Source organism: Salminus brasiliensis, chromosome 17, assembly GCF_030463535.1.
Source record: "Salminus brasiliensis chromosome 17, fSalBra1.hap2, whole genome shotgun sequence".
In the NCBI taxonomy this organism is placed as follows: domain Eukaryota; kingdom Metazoa; phylum Chordata; class Actinopteri; order Characiformes; family Bryconidae; genus Salminus; species Salminus brasiliensis.
This window is the reverse complement of record NC_132894.1, coordinates 10,859,044-10,881,028: the sequence shown is the minus strand read 5'-3', so window position 1 is coordinate 10,881,028 and position 21,985 is coordinate 10,859,044. Positions and strand designations below refer to the sequence as shown.

The 21,985-nt window shown below is 43.8% G+C and overlaps 1 protein-coding gene across 24 annotated transcripts in view; it reads left to right on the top strand.

Annotated features, from left to right (window-relative positions):
* Positions 1-2,585: 2,585 nt before the first annotated feature.
* Positions 2,586-21,985, top strand: part of adgrl2a (adhesion G protein-coupled receptor L2a) — a 98,840-nt gene continuing 79,440 nt past the window's right edge. For all 24 annotated transcript variants that reach the window (XM_072660986.1, XM_072660981.1, XM_072660980.1 and 21 more), the window contains exon 1: positions 2,586-3,255. The gene's annotated coding sequence lies outside the window, so the exon portion shown is untranslated. The remainder of the gene's footprint in view (positions 3,256-21,985) is intronic.

The following is a 21,985-nucleotide window of genomic DNA, read 5'->3' as shown; positions in this document are numbered from 1 at the left end:
TATTGGTGCATCCCTTAAAAATATAGAGTTGTTCATCTGGTGCTATTGTACTATCACTCACCACTATTTATTGATTTGTCTATTAGCAGATATATAAAAATTAAAATTAAATTAATTAAAATACTGTTAGCTGAGAGTCTGAGCTAACCCCCGGCTACCGTGAATCTCACCTCTCACCTCAAGAGCTGATTTTAGCAAATCAGTCTGTAAATTAAATTGTATTGCTGTGTGAAACACATTTTTCGGGTTTAACAAAAAAGCCATTTGGGTTGCAGAAACATGGACTGTTGAGTATGAAGTCATATATATTAAATCAGATTCCAAGAATGCAGATGAAATATGAGTATTAAACTTTTTCATTACAGATAAAGTGCTGTCTTGAGACAGTGGTTTTATACGCACTCATGCTTGAGTGAAAACAGAAAAGAAAATAGTGTAGAAATGGAAAATGTTAGAACAACAGTCTAGTGAGTTACTATTGTTTCTGCTGCGCTCTGTAGAAAACACTTGCACGTATGTGTGTGTGTGTGTGTGTGTGTGTGTGTGTGTAGTGGGAGTTTGCATGTGTCTGGCAGCTGTGTGTTTTTTTTTCAGTCCATGTTTTGAATGAATGAACTGAACATGAATGAACAATATGAACTTTTGATGAAAATGTTGGGCTTCTCTCCAACAGGCCCTGTGAAGTTGCCAGTAAATGCCTGCGAAAATGTTTAAAGTAGTCATCGTCGTCCATTGTCTGTTTCCAGAGCTCTGGCCATTCTCCATTTTCACTGAAGGATTTAGGCCTGAATTCAATCAACTTGCTCTAAATCCTGCATAAATCCAGGAAAACAGCACAGACCCGAAAAACACTCGAAACAAAGGGGGAGAAAAATACAATGTGAGTGGGTTTCTTCCATTGACTATTTTACTTCAGTTGATCAAGCCGTTTACTAAAATCAATGAACAGTCATTGCGTTTACACAAAACAAACGTATACGCTCATTCTAATTTTAAAAACATTAGACCTTGGATGTTTATAAACAATTCACATAATAGCGAAAAGGTGGGCGATTATTTTTCAAAGAATTTCGGCAAATGTTGCCTTAAGTAATTGCGGATATATAGCTAATTAATTTGTTAATTAATAAATGAATGCACAAATGAATTAATGATTGAACTCCCTTGAGTGTTAATCTGGAAAATCAGCTGATTGATTACACTGATTAAGCTCATTGCATGCATTGACTATTTTATTAGAAAACACATGCACACACACACCAACCAATGGCAGGAAGCAGGCTGCTGTGATAATGTTCTTACGTGGAGAATAATTTGTGTCATAGTCTAGCTGAGAGACCCAATTAAATGCCGCCGCAGCAGCAGTTAACCCCTCCGGAGGTTGGACGCTCCGAGAACACTCCACATGTGTTTTTACTTGAAGCTACGCTAATACTCAGCCATCACAAGTTCTTGGGGAAGGCCTGAATATTTGCCATTGGATGACCTTTATTACATCTGTTTTCTCTTTGTCTCCAAAAAGAAAATGGATTGATTATTATGTAAAATTATGCTTAGAAAAACACGAGCGTGCCCGCTCATCCTCTAACCTTCACCTGGCGAGTATGACTCAAATTCAGATTTCTCCTCGGCGCTCGAAAGACGCGCGATATTGAAGCCAGGTGTATAGCATGGCAGCCTGCATCAAACGGAGGAGGAAGAGCGTGCCAGTAGAACAAGTAGCTAGCGTGCCTCGCTAGCCTACTGAGGCCTTCTTGTGTTTTTTCATTTTTTTTATTATTGTATGAAGTGCCACCGCGTCTGTGGCGCATCAGGCAAATTGAATAATGGTACGCATTTTCTTTTTCTGAAAAAAAAAATAAAATAAAATAAAACATGGGAATATGGAAAACGGCATTCTTGAAAGAGATGAGCGGCGTTAGCCTTTTTTTCGCTGTTTTGCTTCATCGGCTCCATGCACAGCGGTGCGGCTTCGGCCTTTCTGTTTCTGATTGAGGTCAAGTTGAGAGAGAGTGAAAGAGAGAGAGAGAGAGAGAGAGAGAGAGAGAGAGAGAGAGAGAGAGAGAGAGAGAGAAGCAATCTGCACTTTTTCCTGCCTCTTCTTTTTGATGTATGCTAGAGTTACAGCAAGAAAATGTCTGCAGTCATTGGCTGAATAGACTGGACTGCCTACTGTGAGAGGGATTGAGTCTCCAATGCCCCAAAGAAGGGCATGTAGCCGTTCAAATGGAGTGGAAAATAGCCAATAGTGGCATATATTTATAGATAATCTACTTCGCCTTCCCTTCCCTGCTCTCTGTAATCTTCTTTCGCAACAGTCGCAGCTAAAAAGCACAGCTTTGCTCTTGCTGTACATGCTAATATGTTTATATGATTAGTTTTCTCTAACCCCCTCACCCCCCTCAGCCCCCTCAGCCCCCTCACCCTTACTCCACCCCAGCCCCCTCTCCCCGTCCACACTCACACACCTCCCCTCAAGTAGTCCGGATCCGTCTAGAGCAGAACTCCACGTCAGGTTTTGCCGGCAGCTCTGCGAGCAGACCCCGCTCTCCACTCCGTGCACTAGCTCTTAGCTACCTTACCTCTGGAAAGCCTGCTCGCTCCATGCTAAGGCTGCTGCGTCTCTCAGCAGCGCCGGCAGCTCCAGGATTCGCTGTTGAAGCACAGCACTCTCTCGGCTCTTCCAAAGACTCGTCCCGTCACGGAGAAGCTTTAACCAGGATTGAGATAAACAAAGAAGAAGAAGAAGACGGGCTTGTTGTTTTCCGTCATTCTTTCATTTCATCTTTTTTTTTGTTGTTGTTTTTGTCTATTTTTTTTATTCTCTCAGAAAAAACGAGCCGGAGCCTTTTTTCTCTCTGACTGACTCGCCGGTCCCCCACTCGCACCTAGTGCTAGATTTCCATCTTTGGCTTCAGCGTTATCTAGCTACTTCTCTCTGCGTCTTTTCCTCTTGTCTAAAAAAAGAAGAAGACGCTTTATTTTTTAATACCCAAAGCTCAGAAGTCCGAAGTTAGCTGGCTAACTGCCGTGGGACTGTTGGGACGCGTCTGGCCGACATGTGAAGAGTCGGCGAGCCCCGCACACCTCCCGCGAGCCGCGAAGGCGCTCTCTGTCCCGGGTGAGCCGAGCATGTTACCGCAGCCTCCGAGCTTCCATCTCAACGCCGCCGAGGAGCTCCTTCAACCTACCCCGTCTTTTCCATTACACCTTCCCTTTCTCATTCGCTTCAGATTCACCCAGTCTCCCACCGAGGTAAGAGCCCGTTTATTGTGTGTGTGTGTTTGTGTGCTTTCTTTAACGTGCTCAGTCTTTCCCCGTGGCAAGTTAAGCTCCGTGACCACGGCGGGGTCCTCACACGTCTCCAAGTTTGGCTCCGGGCGCACAAACTTTTCGGCTATGCTATCTAGCTAACCGACCGACCAACCGACCGACCGACTAGCTAACGAAGTCTGGGTGAAATACCGTGAACTACCCGCGTTGTCCGACCACGTTATCAATCACAAGCCAGGACTCGTGTGTGTGTGTGTGTGTGTGTGTGTGTGTTGAACTTTTTCACACCGCAAATGAATCAACCATCTTCTCTGCGCCAAAACCTTTAGTGTAAAAGGAAAAGAGCTCGACTGCGACCCGGCTGCTGTAAACGAACAGCCCCGCTCTGTTAGGAGTGATTCAGGTGATCGAGAGGGCTAGCACGGCTAATTGAGAAATGGTTAATCAAAACACAGCCAGATGTGGACGGCTTTGGTCGGCTGCCACCTCTCTTGCCCGCACACACACACACACACACACACACACACACTCACACTCTCTCTCACACACTCACTAAGTATGAATGGAAACTATTAGAGCATCTGAACCAAAACCTATAGAACCGTTTAATGGGAGACTGAATCTGTAGCGAGCCCGGCCGACTGTTTATCTCCCCACAGCTCCGTTTACCGTCCTGTCCTCGCCTTTAGCTAGATAATGACCCGACTTGCGGCGACCTGTGGCAGGTTGTTTTTGTGCTAAAACGCGGTGAAACGGCAGTAGTTGGTGGAGTGGAGCTCGTATGGCGAAGTTTGGGCCTCGTCCGGACTTTCTGTGTAGCTAAAATGCTAATCTTTTAAAACGGCTAGAAGTGAACTGGATAACGTCTTTAACGGTTAGGAAGTCGGCTAGCGCTAACCTGAACGCAGTAGCTAGATAGCTAATAACACAATGGAAATGCGCAGAAAGCCTCGGTTAAGATGTCTAAACCTGTCTAAAATTGGCTACAATTTTAGGGAATAAACGTGTGTGATCTCTGTGAACTATACGTTAGCTAGCCTAACATTATTGAGCAGCAGCGCCGTACACCCGGGCCTGAGGTGCGGTGATTCTCGCTACGCCGGCCGGTGTGTGTCGGAGGCTGAGGGGTCAAGCAGCATATTTCAGACAGTTAACAACCGGCAGTAGATTATGGCTATAAAGGCTTTAAAAGCAGTTGGATGGGCTTTTGGAGTTCAGGAAAAGGCGTGAGGGGGACTTCAAGGCGAAACTCTAGTGTGATATATAGGCTGAGCCCAGGCAGTGCAGGCGTGTTGCTTGTGCGCTGGGATCTGATGAAGCTGAAGAGGCTGAGAAGTCTGTTGAGCTCAGGCCTGCGGAACAGTGGCAGGGCTGCCTTATTTTCACACTATCAGCTTGTTGAAGGAAAACAAATGAAAAGCTTAATCCTGAAAATGTTTTATTTCGTTTTTTCATTTGATTTCATTTAATTTCATCACCCTACACAACTATTCTAAGCGAAAAATCCACAAAGTCCTCACACAAATGAAAAATTCCCTCCCTGCAAAAGTTTTCGCTTGGGCACCTACTAAGTGGTACCACATGGTATCTCTGGCGTTTTTGTGTTAAACTGAAATTCTGGGCCTGCTCAGATTTCACAGCGCGTGGCTTTTTGCAGAGACACTCTGGCCCAAAAAATATTTAGAATTCATGTACGTGTGAATGGCCCCTGTTTGAAGCCGCACTATTAGCATTTCAAAGTGGCCCGAGAAACCATTTCAATAGGAGAACCTTCAGCCCTGCGCCCATTAGTTTTAGCAGGGGCCTATGGAGTGGGAGGGGGGCGGAAGGGAGGAGGGGGTGCATGTCGTCCGTCTCTCTGCTTCTTTGTGTTGCTGTGTGAAAACACTATCCCATCCCATTTGGTTCAAAGGGATTTTTTCCCCCTTGGCTCTCTTCTTCTCTTGACGCCCTTCTGAGAGGAAGAGAGAAAACAGGGAGAGAAACACAGACGTACACGCTGGTCTGTTTGTAAGTTCGGTGGAAGGAGAAGGAGCGACTCGGTGGGATGAGTTGCTTGGTTAGTGTGGTAGAAATTGTCCATGCGTGTGTTTCGCTTTAACCCCTGAACTCGATAGGCCTGTCCGTAGATCCAGATTGGAGAAATTTCCGTCATGAAAAAAGATAGCTTGTCTAAATGACCTGCCGTGTTGCTTTGCACTGTAACTGTGTGGGGGTTTCTGGTATTAGCACTTGACGAGCTTTGTGTGAGGATACAGTGGTCCAGATATGAGCGTACCGGGGTCATGGGGATTGTTCAGCTTTTTTTGGAGCGTATAGAGCGTTTCTGTCCGTTTTCCCCTCTTTATAAAAGTTTAGCAGCGTGATTTATGGCTCTGTATAGTAGATTTCAAGGTAATCATCTGTTGTAAATCAGGAGCATGTAGGTTGGAATTTTTGTGGTCTCCGTACACACACACACACACACACACAGATATGAGCATTGCAGTCGTCTGCTGTAAAATAAGTGAGTAAACACTGGGAGTTCAAGCATTTGGTGAAAATTCCACATCACACTCACTCGAGACATGAACGCTCATAGAGCTCTTTTTTGGGGGTTTGTTGGGCATTTGTGCAAGATTTCTGAAGCAAGCCAGGAGACCTTTAGAGTGAGTAATACCCAGGGCATCAACCCCAGTAGGAATGACTCCAGTGCCAGTAAGCGTACTGATGCACGTTGCTCATTCGAGCGCCATCCTGTTTAATGTATGCTTTGCTGTGGGATTCATCAATGAGAATGATTAAGAATATTGTACTAAAACTTAAAACCGGTCAGTGAGCATCTGGTCACTTTAGGTGAAGTATGTTTAAGAGGGGTGCTTCACTTGACTATGCTGTACCGTCGCTCTTTCAGTGCTGAAATAAAGGGAGGGCGCAAGTGATCGAGCAGGAAAGGGAACGGCCCAGACGCGAAAGTGGGGGAAAAGGGGATTATACAGAATCAATGTCCCTTGCTTACAGCTCAGCCATGCGCAGTGCAACGCAATAATCTCAAATCAGACCATTTCTTTTCCCCCGGTTTTATGCAGCCGTGTGTTTACACAGTGTTTTGAACCCATGCTGTGCCGATAACTGCTCACCATTTTAAAGGAAATAAACAAGACGTCTTTTTTTCCTCTCTCTCTCTCTCTGTCTCTCTCTCTCTCTCTCTTTCCTCTCTCTAAAGGCTGCAGACGTGTTTTATGTGACGTGCTTAAGGCTGTGGCCTTTGGTGGGCTAAATACCTGCTTTTTTTATGACCAGGTTTATTTTACGATTGGTAATCAGCAAAACACTCAGGTCCTGGCAGTGCCCTTTCTGCCAATTTGCCAAGCATTTGTCTCCACTTCTCAAAAGCTTCTGTGGCAGTAAGATGCTTTACCTTTCTAAATGACGAAGAGGGAGAGAGAGGGCACAGTCTGCCACTTTAATTAGCTTCAGGAGCAGAGCAGCGTAGGGTGGATATGAAAGGAAGGGGACAGGGTGTTTAGAAAAAGTGTTTACAAATCATTTACAGTCTTCTGCTACGTCAATTCTGCTGCCGTAGTAGAGGAAGGTGTTTTTTTTTATTAGCAAAAAAATATGTAAATATTATTAATGTGGATAAATAATTATAATTAAAGTCATAATAATGGTATTAACAGCATTTAAAATTGGGAATAATATTTCTAGATTTTTAAAAATGTATTTTAGATCAAGTTTTAGGCATCATATTAAATTTAGCGTGTGTTCGTTTCCCTCTCAAATCAGATTAAATACATTAATCTTCAGACCCAGGTGCTGATTTTATTTAAATGTAAATGAAGCACATTGACAGATTCCCCCAAAATTTCCATGAACACACTCACAACTTTGTGTATATGAACAGGACATGTCTTATCTTTCTGAAGCTACATCATTCAGGATTCAGGGAGGGGAAAAAAAAAAATTCAATTTCTCTATCACAGAGGAGAAGCAAGGAGCCGAGGCTCAAAGTAAACAGAGAGTGCGGCCAGGCTATGGCAGCTCAGGGAGAGGGAGGGAGGGAGCGAGGGAGGGCGAGCGAGCAAGAGAGGGAGGCTAGGGTGGCAGTGAGAATCTGCAGACGGCTGCCAGGGAGAAGGGGTTGTGTCTCTGCCGGATTACACCACGGCGCATCACATCCACACTTAAAAGCCCCATTTTCAACGAGACAGACCTGTTATTTCGGGATGGTGAGGGGGAGATGGTCTGCAGTGTAATTTTCCCCCAGCAATGCTGTCCTTGACAGATGTGAGTAAAAGTGAAGGAAAATGTACATGCGGACTTTTGAAGTTGTGCTGTGAATCGGCCTGTAGATTTATCCTAAAACGTAGCGGCTGTTGCACCACTGCACGTAGTGTTGTGTATGAAAGCTGTAGCGGGAGCAGACGTGTGATAAACACTCATCTCACAACTTTAGAGTTACCTGGAATCACGGCGTTATTTTATGAGGTGTGACTTTTTTAGATTTGCATTTAAAAAATGTGACACATCTGCAGCTGCCACCAATCCTGACATACCTTCAGCTGCTCTCTCAGGTCACGTGCTGGACTTTTCTTCTCCTTCCTGTTCCTAATGTTTAATTAGGGCAGATGTGGCTGATCTCTCTGCTGTAATCAGAAGCTTTGTTTTCTCAGCACTCCAGAGGCTCGATTTATCTGAAGGCTCATCCTCTCCATAGATAAGGCGGCTGCAAATGAGTAATCCAAGCTGTGGGAAAGGGGCTTGAGCTGCTCATCAAGCTCGGACCTTGCTTCCTGAGAAACAACACCTTTATGCGTATTAGAAATCTAGGCTTGCATGGCTGCAGAATGGGAACGTTGTGCAGCTGGTGCGAATGGAAAGGGCGCTGCTTAGTATTATACATAATGCACCGCAGAACTAGTGTTAGCTAGCGCTTTCTTTCAAGCTTTTGCACGTCTTCCCGTGAGCTGGCGTCAACGCTCTGACGCTGCAGCTGCAGGGGGAGGTTTCTTTACACCGCAAGGGAGCGTGAATTAACCTTAAAGCCCTTGCACTTATTCCACAGATGATGAGTTTTGACTGGAACATTTAAACTAAACATATTGCCTGCGTTAAAATGCAATGCAATATTGCCAATAATGTGAAGCAGCCAGTTAAAGTGAACCGTGGTTTCTGTATAAGCAAATCCGTGTCTTTTAAGATTTTTAAGGTGTTGGTTTAATGGTGCATTATGGAACCTGTTGATTTGCACGCTAACAGAAGAGCTGAGCCGAGGCCTGCAGGCAATAGGCATTTTGATGATGTTACCAACTGGATACACATTTCACTCTACAGGGATAGGACACCTGTCCCAACAATGGACACACTTGTCTGGTTTGACTTGCTCCTCATAGATCCGGACAGGTGCTGAAAATGAAGCAGTAGCCAGTACTTCTTTTTTTGTGCATCTTTTTGATAAATAAGTTCAAGTTTCCAAACATGAACGTTTTCTCAGCCTCAGCAACAGCAACTAGCGGCGACCTCAACATTATAACAGGGCAGTGCTGTGTCGGGAGGCTTCATTAGATCCTCAGCGAATGGCATTATTTATTGTGCTTCAATATCAGGCCCTGATCTTAGAGGACCAGAGCATGGGTTCGTTAGTGTTTTCGGGAATTATTAGACAGTATGCCTTGTGCCCCCCCCCCCTTTTGTTGTGGAACTCAAGGCCCAAACAAACTAGTATTTACTCTCAGGACACAGTAATGCAATGTTTTTTTCCCCCCCTGATTAGATAATAAGTAGTCTGCAGCAAACACCTGAGGGTAGGCTGAAATCTGGCCCACAGAGACGTCTCCATTGATCAGCCTCGCTGGTGCACTGCCGCTTTACATAAGTCTGAGGAATTTAATTCCGGCCAACAACGAGGTTGCAGCTCGAAGTTAATTACGCGAGAGGAGCAGTCATTACTCCTCAGCCTAGTGCTGATCTTCTCGATAGGGAGCTGTTCCATGTGTTGCACATGCTGTCACGGCTAACCTGTTCATTTGGCTGGAAGGGCGCTTGTCAGCGCTAATGCGTTCCGAGCGCCGTCTTCTGCTTGTTCGACGAGATTGGTCATACACCAACTCCAGAAATGTGACAGCTCTTATATTTACTGCTCTTTCCCGAACAAACCGGATGAGCATTAGATTTATCTAAACGCTAGGTTGTATTTTTTTTTTTTTTTTTTTTTTTTTTCCCTCCCCTTGCCTGTTGTATCCTGCGGCTGACTCATAAACGCAAGGCCCAGGAAAAAGCTGCTGCCGACAAAGATGCATTGTCCGGGGGGTAAGGCTGTAAATGGGTTCCAGTGAATGGCTACCTCTGTGATTCTCATCTTGACCGTAGAGTGAGTGAGCACGGACTGGACAACTGGCATTCCTGCACCTGCTGCCGCTCTCCAGGAGTGAGACACTACCCTCGCGGCAGAAGCAAGCCGGGGGGGGTATGGCGGACGGGGCGGCGGCCACGCACTCGACTCTGAGGAATTTCTAGGACGAAAGTGCTGGGAAGCAGAGGACAAATGTCATTCTAGATAGAGCTGTTTAAATCAGCCCCTGCCAGCCCTGGGGTGAAACGTAGTCCCATTTGAGTCCGACTATAATGTCTCCTTGTGCAGAGTACAGGATTAATCATGAACTGACAAGCGGCTCACGAGCCCGGCAAGAGTACTAGACCTCTTGTAGGCATACGTGACCATCGTCAGCCACCAAGCCCCCGTGGTTGTAACATAAGAGGCACGATAGGAGAGGGGCACCATTAACTTTACAGACTGGGATGGCAGGAGATAAAACTCCGTCTCAACAGCCCGGCTGATTCACAGCTTTTGAAGGATGACTATAGGAATCATAGTGCATTTCTTATCGCAGGCCCTCTGGGAAGGCTTGTTAATTGGCGCTTTATATAGCAGACACGCACAGTGGAGATGCAACAGTAAGGAAAGAAATATTAAACGTTTCAAGGCGACAGTCTGAAGCCTTTAAATGGCCCACACAGCCCTCCCATTCTTCCAGCTTGTTGCAAATAGTGGATTGTTGTGATGGAAGTGCAACCAAGTCAGCTGAAACCTGCTGCCGTTCGCTTCACCACTGGCTGACTGAAACCTCACACTCCTCTCGAGTGCTGGGAGCTATTTTATTTTTTTTTTTACTTTCTTTGCTTCGAGCCAAAAGCCCTGCAGTAGATAATTTTTAAAATCTTAGACCTTAGCTGTGGTCACATTTGTTTGCTCAGATATTAAGGAAATTAGGGAATACTGAATATATGGATAATAAGTGAGAGGATTGTAATTGAAGATTTAAAGAGTAAGGTAGAACATATCTGCTAAATTAATTTGTTAATTAATTTCAAAACAAAATAGCATTAAACATTTAACGATTAGTCTTCTTGCTGTGCAATGATTCTCCAATCTTTAAGTCTTCAGAGATATCAATGCCAAAAATTAGTGGCATGCTGCCAGTAATTTCTTTTTAATTTTTTGTTTTTGGGGGGGGGGGGTTCTTTCCCAGCCGTTTTTATGTCTTTTGAGAATAAGTCCTGCCAAAATGTCAAAAAGTGTTGCGTTAAAACATCTTAATTTAGATTAATTTCCATAAACTTCACATGAGGGACTTACCAGCCATTAGTGCAAACAGTAATGGCTTGTAGTGTCTGGCTCATGTGTACTGTATGCTGCACCACTGTTGCTTTTTTCTGTTCACACAGCTGTTGAAGTGTCTGTCTCTGTAGTGCCGAATTCATAAGATTGACTGAAATGTGGTTATTTGAGGTTATATATTGTATTTTTAATGCACTCATTAATGCAGACCGTTAAAAGGTTTCAAGTTTGGACTTTATTGCAGTAAAGAGCAGAAAACAATAGAGTAAATTCCAGGTTTACAGATCAGTGAGCCGTGCTGCTCGGACTGCCTCCCAAAATGTGATTCACACTTCTGTGCCGCACATACTTTTGTTTTTATCAAAAAGTAATGAAAATAACACGTATATTAAATTATAAAGACTCAATAGTTTGATCCAAATGGCTCTTTTGGGTGCATTCATCAGCGAGGATTTATTTGTCATGCCAGTAATTTCCTCACACAGCTCGTACTGTCCATAAGTCATTCTGATGTCAGTATGTCAGACATATTTTCGCTCCTCGTCTCTCTGTGCTTGTTGCTGATGGCGTTTTCATCAGTCATCACCCGGAGCTGATTAGCAGCGAGTCTGGCCTGAACTGGCAGCAGACAGCTCCAGAACTCACTGCCATAGCGCATGAACTCAGCAGGCCCCTGGGCTGGCCAGCCAGCTCTGCCCTGCACCTCTTAGCTGCATTTCCTCCTTCTCCCCCCCCCTCTTCTCTCGTGTGCCCCGATAAGATCTCTCCGGAATGTTTCTCCCAGCTCCCAAGGTCCCCCAGTTGTGTGTCTGGTTACTTTAGTGCAATTAAGGCAGAGATGGAAACACGCTCGATAGCATCTGATAGAAACACTGCTTTGTTGCAAAATAGTGTGTATGTGTGTGTGTTTGTGTAAGCGTGTGTAGCGCACGCTCCGTAATTGTTCGCGGGACATAATAAAATTCATAGATTATGTCACCGAATGCATAGGGACCTGGGTTTTCTGTCTCTTTGTGTTTTTGTGGGATGATGTTACATGTTTGGTTTCTTTGCTATTGGACGTGCAACCAGGCAGACCTCCTTGTTTTCTCGGCATGGGAAGAATCGTAGGCCCCATCTAAGCAATTACCTTAGCTAAACCCATATTAGTCTTACAATTGGATAATCTTGTATTGCTTGAGCTTAATGCATTCTGTTTCTCCAAATGGGTTCTTGTCCTCAATAACATGTAAGTAGCTACAGCACAGAGCTGTAGGGATGATGTCTTAGAAGGAGCTTTCGCCCATGTACACCGAAGCATTGTGAAGGCATTACTCCCCCCTTATGTTACAACATTCTGTTATCTGAATCAATCGCTTTTCCCGTCGACTTCTGTGCTATTATCACGGCTCGCTCGTGTGGTTGCACTTCACTGGCATAACAATACAAAGACAGCGCAGATGGAAGGCACAAATTGAAAAGTGAAGATTTTCAGAGTGTGTATTGATAATTGATTTATATATGCTCGCTCATCTCTCACTGGATCCATGCCATGTTTTTTATTATAATTTTTTTAATCAAGGGAAGACCTTCTGTCTTTTTCTTCCTTTCAGGTTGACGTTAAAACCTTGCCTGAATTGATTCCTATTTTCAGACAGGCACGCTGTCATCCTCTGTATCTGCCCGTGATACCCAGACTTGAGTCAGATTGTGGTGAATTGCGCTGAATGGCAGGGGGCTATCACAAATAAGCAAGCACGACTCCAAACCTGAGCCGGGGAGAGAGAGGAGGGGGGAGAGCAGAAGAAGGAGGAAAAGGGAAGCAGGAGACGAGACGAGATTCTTGCATCCGTGGCCCAGTTGTGGGTGGCAGAAGACGACGATGTTACCGGTAATCCATTTACATTTGGAATGATTCCTCAGCAGTGCTCGCACTTTGATTCCTGGATAGATTCATGGTTCATTGAAGGGAGGTCGTTTCCCCTGAATGGAGGTCACTTACGTGACTCCACTCCTTAAAGCAGTCGGATGCCCCAGCTTTCCCTGCATCGCATGTAGTACATGCGAAACACTGCAGAATGTGCCAAGTGATATCTGGTAAACTCATGCAGGCACATCTGTATGGTTCAACAGCCGCCTGAGCCGTTTTAGCAACTGTCTGGGAGGTTCTTGCAGTTCCCTGCAAGGGAGTGCTGTTCAGTTCATCTGAAATGTGGCTATGGTAAAGGTTACAGGGGGACGAATGGGGAATCTCTTCTAAATTGCTAATGCTTTGCATACTCTTTAAGGGAAATGGTGGAGTAGCGATGAATGGCCTTCTCTCTAGCCCTCCGACAGTTCCTAGCAGAACTAGGCCAGCAGGCCCAGCCTAGGTCGCCCCATGCAGTAATCCAATGCGGGACCGTTTGCATCTCAATTACACTGATGGCAGCATTGGTTAACACATGTTAATGAAGCTAACGATCCAGGCAGAAACACTGCGCCGGTTTCTTTCACCCCCCCCTCCGTCTTGAGCCTAAAGACCTCGGAGAAAGAGATCACCACACACAATGAAACTGGATCCCCCTGAAAGACTAAAGTGGGCCTTTAGTGTCTGCTCCTGTAACCCACTTTCTTTTACTATACTGAACTCTCATTTAACGCTCTTTGATTTGCATTGTTTAGGTGAGCATTAAGAAAATGAATGTCTGCAGAATAACTTTTCCAGCTCGTCTGAAGGTGGCGGTTCAAACTTGGTCAATTCTCAGCTGTGCTATGTTGGGACTGTTTCTTGGAGGCGAATGAGTCAGAATTAATATGGGAATTATGAATCAAATTTTTGCACCAATGGATTTAATCTCCGATCCACTTGGCTAAACAATCGCATCTGGGTGGTGATTCACTTGAAATTATTCTCTGTGAAATTCCTGCAGCAGATTATGAGCACGGAGGAGAAAGAAGGTGGCGTGGTGCAATTGCAGCGTGATGAATGTGACGCCGGGTGAATTAAAAAGTATGTGGAAGATGCAAGCTAATCCCATCAAGTTAAATTGGATTGTAAACTATACCAAAAGCTGCACAAATATGGAAATACAGCAGCCAGGAGATCCTAAAGGAACTTCTTGGCATAAGTTTATTGAACAGTGAAACTTGGAAGACAGGGAGCCTCCATAGCCAGGCTTGCAATGGAAAAGTTTTCCCTAAGAAGGACCATAGAAACCCATAGTCAAAAAGACACTTCACCTTAGACAGCATTGTCATGATAAACAGTACAGGATGTGCTCTATGTGAGAAAGGAGAGGGACCTTCCCCCTTTGCTAACAACCCCCGCTCCACCCCCCCACTTTAACTGACCTCCCTTTTGTAATTTCTTCTTCGGTTAACTAAAAGTACATAAAATGCTCAGAATACCTTATTTCTGCATAAAATGATACAATAAATAGCCTTACCTTAAAGGAGTTTCTAAAGAACATGATTTATCCCTGGCCTCGGATGTACTTGATTGGTCAAGACCTGCTGAGTTTCTCAGGCTTTTTATTTATTTATTTATTTATTTTTTAACAACAGATAATACTAGGCTAATGTTGCTGGCAAACATTGGAGCTAGTCTGTCACCAATCCTATCTCTGTAAATACATGCCTAAATAGGACTCTTATTTTTATTTGCTTCATAAATCTGTCAAGGCTACTTGAACAATTTTTTTTTTTTTTTTTTTTTTTTTTGTTAAATCAACCTGGATTGACCTTATTTCAACTAAAACTACATTATCGTCTGCATAACATCCTGAAGATGTTTCTGCTGGGTTTTTACAGACTAAAATAAGCCATTTGGACTGTGTTCTAGGTCACATCGAAGCAAATAACGTCTGAAGTTACATAAAGCTCTTAAGCAGTCATACCTTAATTGTTCAGACACTGGTGAAAATCAACCAGGAGATGTTCAGACAACCTCTACATCGAGCAGCTTTTCAGAGAATATAGGCCTGGGCTTCTGACAGCTTGTGGTGGTGGTGGTGGTGGTGTTTTTTCGGCATCAGAAAAAGTTTTAGCATGCCAGAGTTTTGAACCCAGGAGCTAACGGCCTCCGAGTTTGGCCGGTGCCTTTGAAAAAGGTCAATATCGTATCGTCAGATTTAGCGAGCGGCATTAACTGCTGGTTGTGTTGTCAGGAGAGATTTAGACCTGACAACTGATTTCTCTCCGGGAGCAGACTACACCCTTTCCCTTTGTCTCCAGATTTTCAAATGATTTGCTGTCTAGTGCATGCTCTCTGTCTCACACCAAGACATCACAGCTTCTTTTGTTCGCGTCTGGAAAAAAAACTCATTCAAGATGGGCAAAAAAATCAAATAAATAAAAATACATAGGGGGGGGTGTCTAAATGTTTGTTTGGCGTATTCAAGCAGCAGGGAAGTCTTTCCAGGGGTAAATCTTGTACCTCTTACTTTGAATTCACCACACTTTCAATTAACAGCCTGTGGATTAATTGCTGGTGAGAGGCTAGAACCCTTATGATCATTGCTTGCTCCTTTAAAGCCCTGTGTGGGGATTGCGCTGAGCAAACAGCAGCCACTTTTTTTTTTTTTTTTTTTCTTTTCCACCGAGGAACATTTCCCTAAACACTGATCAACCTTCTGTTTATTCCTTGCACCACCCCTGTCCGGAAACGGCGGCTTTTTCTTTTCATGAAGCTTATTCCCCCTTTTATGTTTTGTGTTGCCTCCTTCTGTCTTAAAAAATTAATCGTCCTGTTGAATAATGCCTCACGATGATGGTGAATAATTGATGATCTGATGCTTAATAGAGGGACAGAGGCTTTTCTCCACAGCTGCTCATTCTTGTCTGTGGCATTCTGAGAGGCATTACGTGTCTGCCCACTGGAGCAATTAATTTTGAAGCATCCATAGTTTGCTCGCTCGCTTAATATGTGTCTGTGTGTGTCTGTGTGTGTCTGTGTGTGTCTGTGTGTGTATACATGCATGCACACATACAAACCCACGCAACCAGGTGAAGGATTGTAGGATTTTTTTTTTACAAGAGCTACACATTTCATTTTTCTTTATTTAACAGAAAAGCTATTCTTCAAGCCTTAAGAAAATCAATCGAATATCATAATATCACTTAGATGCAGTTGATCAATCAACACACGGTGGCACATTTTAATTTACTACCTAACTACTTCTACATTTGACTTTTATACAGTAGTTTACACAGAGCTCTGCACTGAATCCTTAGTCCACTTAAACAGGGCTTATTCTGCTGCTTCTAATGACCATAGTTGGACAGTATTCATAAGGTTTAAGAAAACCTTACTATACATATTGCCCAATCCTGCCTTAAAGGAATAGTTCTGCAAACAATAAAATGAACATGATTTATAACTGACCCCAGATGCAGGTAAATCTATAAAATCTTAACATTTTTTTTAAGTTTATAATGGTATATAAGTTTATAATGGTATATAATAATGATCATGTTAATCAGATTTTTTGCCACGACTATTCCTTTAAGGTTAATCTGTACTTATCATTATTGTGATTAATTACATCAATTTTTCTCACAATATGTTTTTTCTGGGCATATTGTCAGCATTCGAGTCCTTCTACAACATTGTCCAACTGCATATTTCTTTGGAAGGCAGGCAAGTAAATGTGTTTAGTGCTTAAAAACTAGTAAATTAGTGTTTAATTGTATTTGTTGATGCATCAGTTCTGGTTAATTTTCTGCCAGTGCAGCTTATCAGTTGTCATAAACGATAAACTTGTGAAATATTATGTATTGTGATCTCATTTAAGCCATTACCCCCTCCCTGTAGAATAAGGTTAAGGGTGAGTTTAGGGTTAGGCTTAGATGTTTGATCAGTCTTATTACATCCAGGTACTTTCACACACTTGACGCGTGTCTAAAAAGCAGACTCCTGTTATCCACTCTTGTTCTCGAGATCAGAGAAGAATAAGTGTGTAGTGGAGAGGGAGCAGAGTGCAAGAACGGAGAGTTAAATGCAAATGCATCAGGACAGATGAACTCCAAATGACAGATGAGACCAAGTCTGAGGACCCCCCCCCCCCCCCCCCCCCCCACACACACACACACACACACACACACACTCATTTCCAGTCATGCTTTAGCTCCACTTTGACAGCAACAGCGCTTTCATTGCTTTAGAGTGAATTAAAAATTGATGCATTTTGTTGAAATTGAGATGATGAGGCTTCGGAGAGCACGGCTCGCCTGCCTACTGCAGATTTCTCCTCTTTTTTGGTTCCTGACGTCTCCTGACCCTTTACTTTGGGTTTGCTCTTATCGCGTTACAAAAGCGCGGCAGAATCGTGCGGAATTCTCTCCAGACCGTGAAGATGCAAAGGACGGGTAAAGTAACGTCTCTTCCTGTAGAGGTATAAGTAGATTCCTCCGCCTATCTGCCCAAATTGAAGGAGAAATGTAGAGTGTCAAGGACTCCTTTTACGCTGATTGACAGGTACTATCTGCGTGAGATACCTATATAATGGTGGTCCTCAGAATTTTTTCTTTTTTTTTTCTTCCTTGCCCTTCTTATTTATCTAGCTGTATTAATGTCAGCCCATTAACGCCAGAGCCGAGGAGTGCTCGGCAAAGCCACCGTTAAATGGCTGTGGCGGTGGATCCTCCTTATCGTCTGCAACCTGAAAGGAGGAATTTGACGCTATCAGTTAATGGAAATGACATTTCCAAATTTCATTTTGAGATAATCCACTTCTCGTCCACTAAAACATCAAAATTACTGTTAACAATATGTGAAGGCTGTATTAAAACTTAGTTACCCTCGCAAATCGGGCCCATTATAATCCCCATTGAGGGACAGGTATAGCCACCTTGCCATTTTAATAGGATTTTCCTTGCGTTACTCTGGTGATTACTGGGCTATGCATGTCCTTTATCTGCAAAAATAGAAAGCTGTATATCAAAATAAGGGAAATGAAGAGTCTCAAATATAGCATTTCTGAAAGCCGTAGTAGGTGATCTCATACTCCGTAATCTCAAACCAAAGTGAACGTGCTAATTCCGATTCCAGCCCCTAGGAACCTGGGATATGTTCCAGAGAGTGCATTTTATGCATTTTATGCATATTGTGCAGAGCAAATATGACTGCTCTCTTTACCTCCTCGCTGGATTTACCTCTACTTCTACGCGTATACCCCCGCCCCCTGCCTCTATTTCAGCCCAGTGGCAGGCGTGATGGCAGCTTAATAAAAATGTTAGTGTTTATCATATGCAATAAAGAGGCTTGATTATCGATTATTCTAATTGATGTGTAAAGTGCATCTCTATTTATGGAAATGATGGAGGAGGGAGGAGGAGGAGGACAAACGAGAGGAAAGCAGTGAAGAGAAATGATTGCTTTCCTTTGTAACATCTGAAGCACAGTCTACATTTTCAAGTCTGTTTGAGTTGAGAGTTGTAGAGCCCTCCATGCATGTAGATTGTAGAGGATGTTTATCCACTTTTCCCTCATTTCTTGCGCTAGGCTGGCTGTAGGATGCACGCTTGGCGAAGGTCTCCGCTGTATTAACGCTGAAAGGAAGCCGCAGTTGTGTAATGTCCTGCAGATTGCTTCATTTCTAATATGCATCTCAGCGTCATGGCTTTGTTCTGTGCCATTACGCTCTGACCAGCAGGGACTGCAGAATTTGATGAATGGAGCGGGCACTAAAATTGATAGATTTGTGGCAGGGGCCATTAGTAAAACATCTAACATCAAAGGGAAGCTTAATTGTGCAAGTGTGACATTAGAAATGATACATTACTAAGTTAATTAGTCTTGAAAATTAAGCAACGGAGTTTGTTTGTGTAGACTGTTCAGGGGCTTTTGCTTTGGTCTGAGAGCAGCTCTTGGCCTTTTGGGTTGTAACATCAGAAGTAATGTTAAACTGTGCTCTGATATGTTTTAACCCCCCCCCCCGCCCCCCCCAGCCAAATATTGCACGTCCTACTCCAGCAACCAGCAGTGTGTAATGGCACAGGGACCTCTCTAATTGACCGCCCCCCCAGTTCAGTAGCACTCAGATGGAGCGCTGAGGGTTAGTCATACCACCATGTGTTGAGCTACATCAGCTGGCCCACGCGAGGTCACTGATTGATTTTCCTCTCCGATATCTGGCTCAGTGGGACACTAATGTCATCTGATCACTGACCCAATAATCCAACCACTGGAGGTAAAAACCAGCCTGATTTATGCTGCCTCTACGCAGAAGGTTTTTCCTCGCATAATGCAGCAGCGGAGAATCCGAAAGACCCCAGAGAAGGACTGAGAACGTCAGGTTAGGAGGTTCTTGGTTCTCCAAGAGATTGAAGCGCCACTGTGTGTGTGTGTGTGTGTGTGTGTGTGTGTGTGTGTGTGTGTGTGTGTGTGTGTGTGTGTGTGTGTGTTTAGTCCCAAACTCTTTATGTTTGAGTAACTTGCAGTTTAGCGTGCGTCTTCTGTCCTGTTTTTATACACTTGTCATATTCTCGGACAATCAATATCGCGGCTCATTCTTTTAGTTCATTGAAAGCTCGAGGGTTAATTCAGAGGTCAAGCAAGACTTGCAAGCTGTCACTCTTGCATTGTAAACTCCTCAACCTCCCATCTGTGCCCCCCACTCCCATGTCCCCCAGTCTATTATTCAAGGCCTCATTGCCCTGAATGGCCTGCCTCTTCCTTTATCCTCTGGTGGCCCACCCTCGCCCGAGAGAGAGAGTGTTTCGGTCAAAAGAATGCCACATTCTTTCACATCTGTGCCTTGTTTCCCCATTGTGGCATTAACATTTCAAACTGTCCTTTCAACTTTGATTTTAATGCCTCCTTTCTTTCCCAGCCACCCCGCTTTTGTACAGGAGCAACAAATGTTCTTCAGCAGTTCCCCCGTTCCTTCCTTCACGTGTTTGATGATGAACCTGTCTGCCTTCTTCCTCTTCTTCTTCTTCTTCCTCTTCCTCCTCTTCTTCTGGCTTAAAGAGCAGCTGCATGGAAGTGCACAGCTGTTTGGCAGCCTCTGGGTCCGCACCCCTCTGGCTTTCTATCTTTCACAGTACTTAAACATCTGCTTGCGCCGGTTTTATACGAAGCCGACGCAACTGTCATATCACAACAAACGCATTAAAATCTCTCCACACGTCGGAGCCCTCTTGTACGAGGATATGCTAACACCAGACTTCAAAAGCCCCGGTTCTTTTGTACACGAAAGTTAGCCGTTATAATTTAGCGTGATTCGACAAAACGTACACAACCGCAACAGCGAGCCTCCCCGCTGCGCTCCGGCTGGGGGTTCGATCGGCGCCGTTTCGTTTGAAGCACTTAACAGGTGTTGATCGGCGGGTCTTCGCCGCAGCTTAAAAAGATAAGGTCTCCAGCTGAGAAGAGAGACCTTGGTGCGTTTAATGAGGAGAGTGGGAGTCAGGCAGACCGCCTTAGTCTGCGCCTTCGGTGCCTCAGACTGATCAGCATGTTAACCGCTCACAGCATGACACAAAGATATGAAGGTAGCGAGCTGTTGTCGTTGATTTAGCCGAACACCCATCTGCCTGCGTAGGGGATCAACCCTCGCGTTTAATATATTTATTTCCCCTCCGCAAATTATCACGCCGGCAAGACGAGTCTGGGGAGGGCCTTTATTAACCCTTTCAAATGTAGGTTTATTATTCAGTTATTTCTCCCAAGGCCTAGCTCAGTTAACTGTTTTTAGCAAACAGGAAATCACAGAGGGCTGCAAGGTATTCACGTGTTGCAACAAATGTGAATAATTTTGATGTAATGCCTTCAATTTCCTAATTATTGCAGGCTGATGATTAATTACCCTGGCATTTATATATTTTATAAATTGTATCACCATATGTCGCAATATGCTTTTCTGAGGGCATTGTGGATCATCAGTATTATACTGTATGAGAATAATGCATTTCTATTACATTGAGCCTTTCTAATACCCAAGGATGCTTATAATCATTCAAGTGGTCTTATGCAATAAAATTGTACAAAAACACCAAGATGGAGGAAAAAATTAGATGGAGGATAATGGAAAGTAGGAGATGAGAGGTGGGAAGAGGGGCGATATTGAAAGAGGAGGTTTTGAGCTGGAATTTAAATGAAGAAAAGGTGAGGCAGAGTCAGATGGATAGAGGAAGAGTATTCCATAACATTTACTTCTCTAACATGGACTAACTGAATGCTTATTATTAATAAAGGGCATAATTAGTCTTGGTTTATTGGGTTTAGTGCAGTGAAGTGTGTCTCTGTGTGTCTCTGTGTGTCTCTGTGTGTCTCTGTGTGTCTCTGTGTGTCTCTGTGTGTCTCTGTGTGTCTCTGTGTGTCTCTGTGTGTGTGTGTGTGTGTATAGTGTTGGATGAAAGGTAATTTGTACGGAGTTTCCGATTGTGTTTTACCCATCGTTCTTTACCCTTCATTCCAGCTTTGCTCAGAGACAGCCAAAAATAAATATTGACATTTTCCACATTTTTGTACATCTTCATGGTATATTTAAAAGCATAATATTACAGTTATGCTGGAAGTCACCCACTCCTATGATTAACCTGGTCACATCAAGGGTACGCTGATGTATTTTAATGGGTTGTAAGGTGTCTCACAATGGCAATACCAGCAAAACACCCTGTGTCTCTAAAGTGGCAGGAGAAGGGAAAAAGACCTTGTCAACTTTAATTGGAAGTCAAAGTCATTTTGGGGCATTTCTATTTGTCCATTACATCATAACATTTTGACACAATGTCTGTCAGGTCTAGAATATGTCAAAAAGTAAAACAAAAAAAATCACCTTATCAAACCATATCAAACAGGCCAGTTACTACCATTAATGACTGTGTAACTACTAACTTACTGCAATGAAATGTGTTGTTAATGTATCCAGAGCTACTTGTGTAGCTTGTATAGACTAGGATGACGAAGGTCAGTATTAAGACCGTAATACTCAACACTACACTTTGCGTACTTTTAAAAAGGCGGTGGGTCTCTCGACACTCAGGGGAAGTTCGTTCCACCCCTTTGGTGCCAGGCCCAAATCGTAGAGGTTGTAGAGGTAGAGGCTGGTCCAGCGAAGTGGAGAACATCACTTTTTCCATGGGAGACTAGGGTTTGATTCCCTGGTCTGGCAAGCTCACCACACTGCACCAATAAGAAACCTTGGG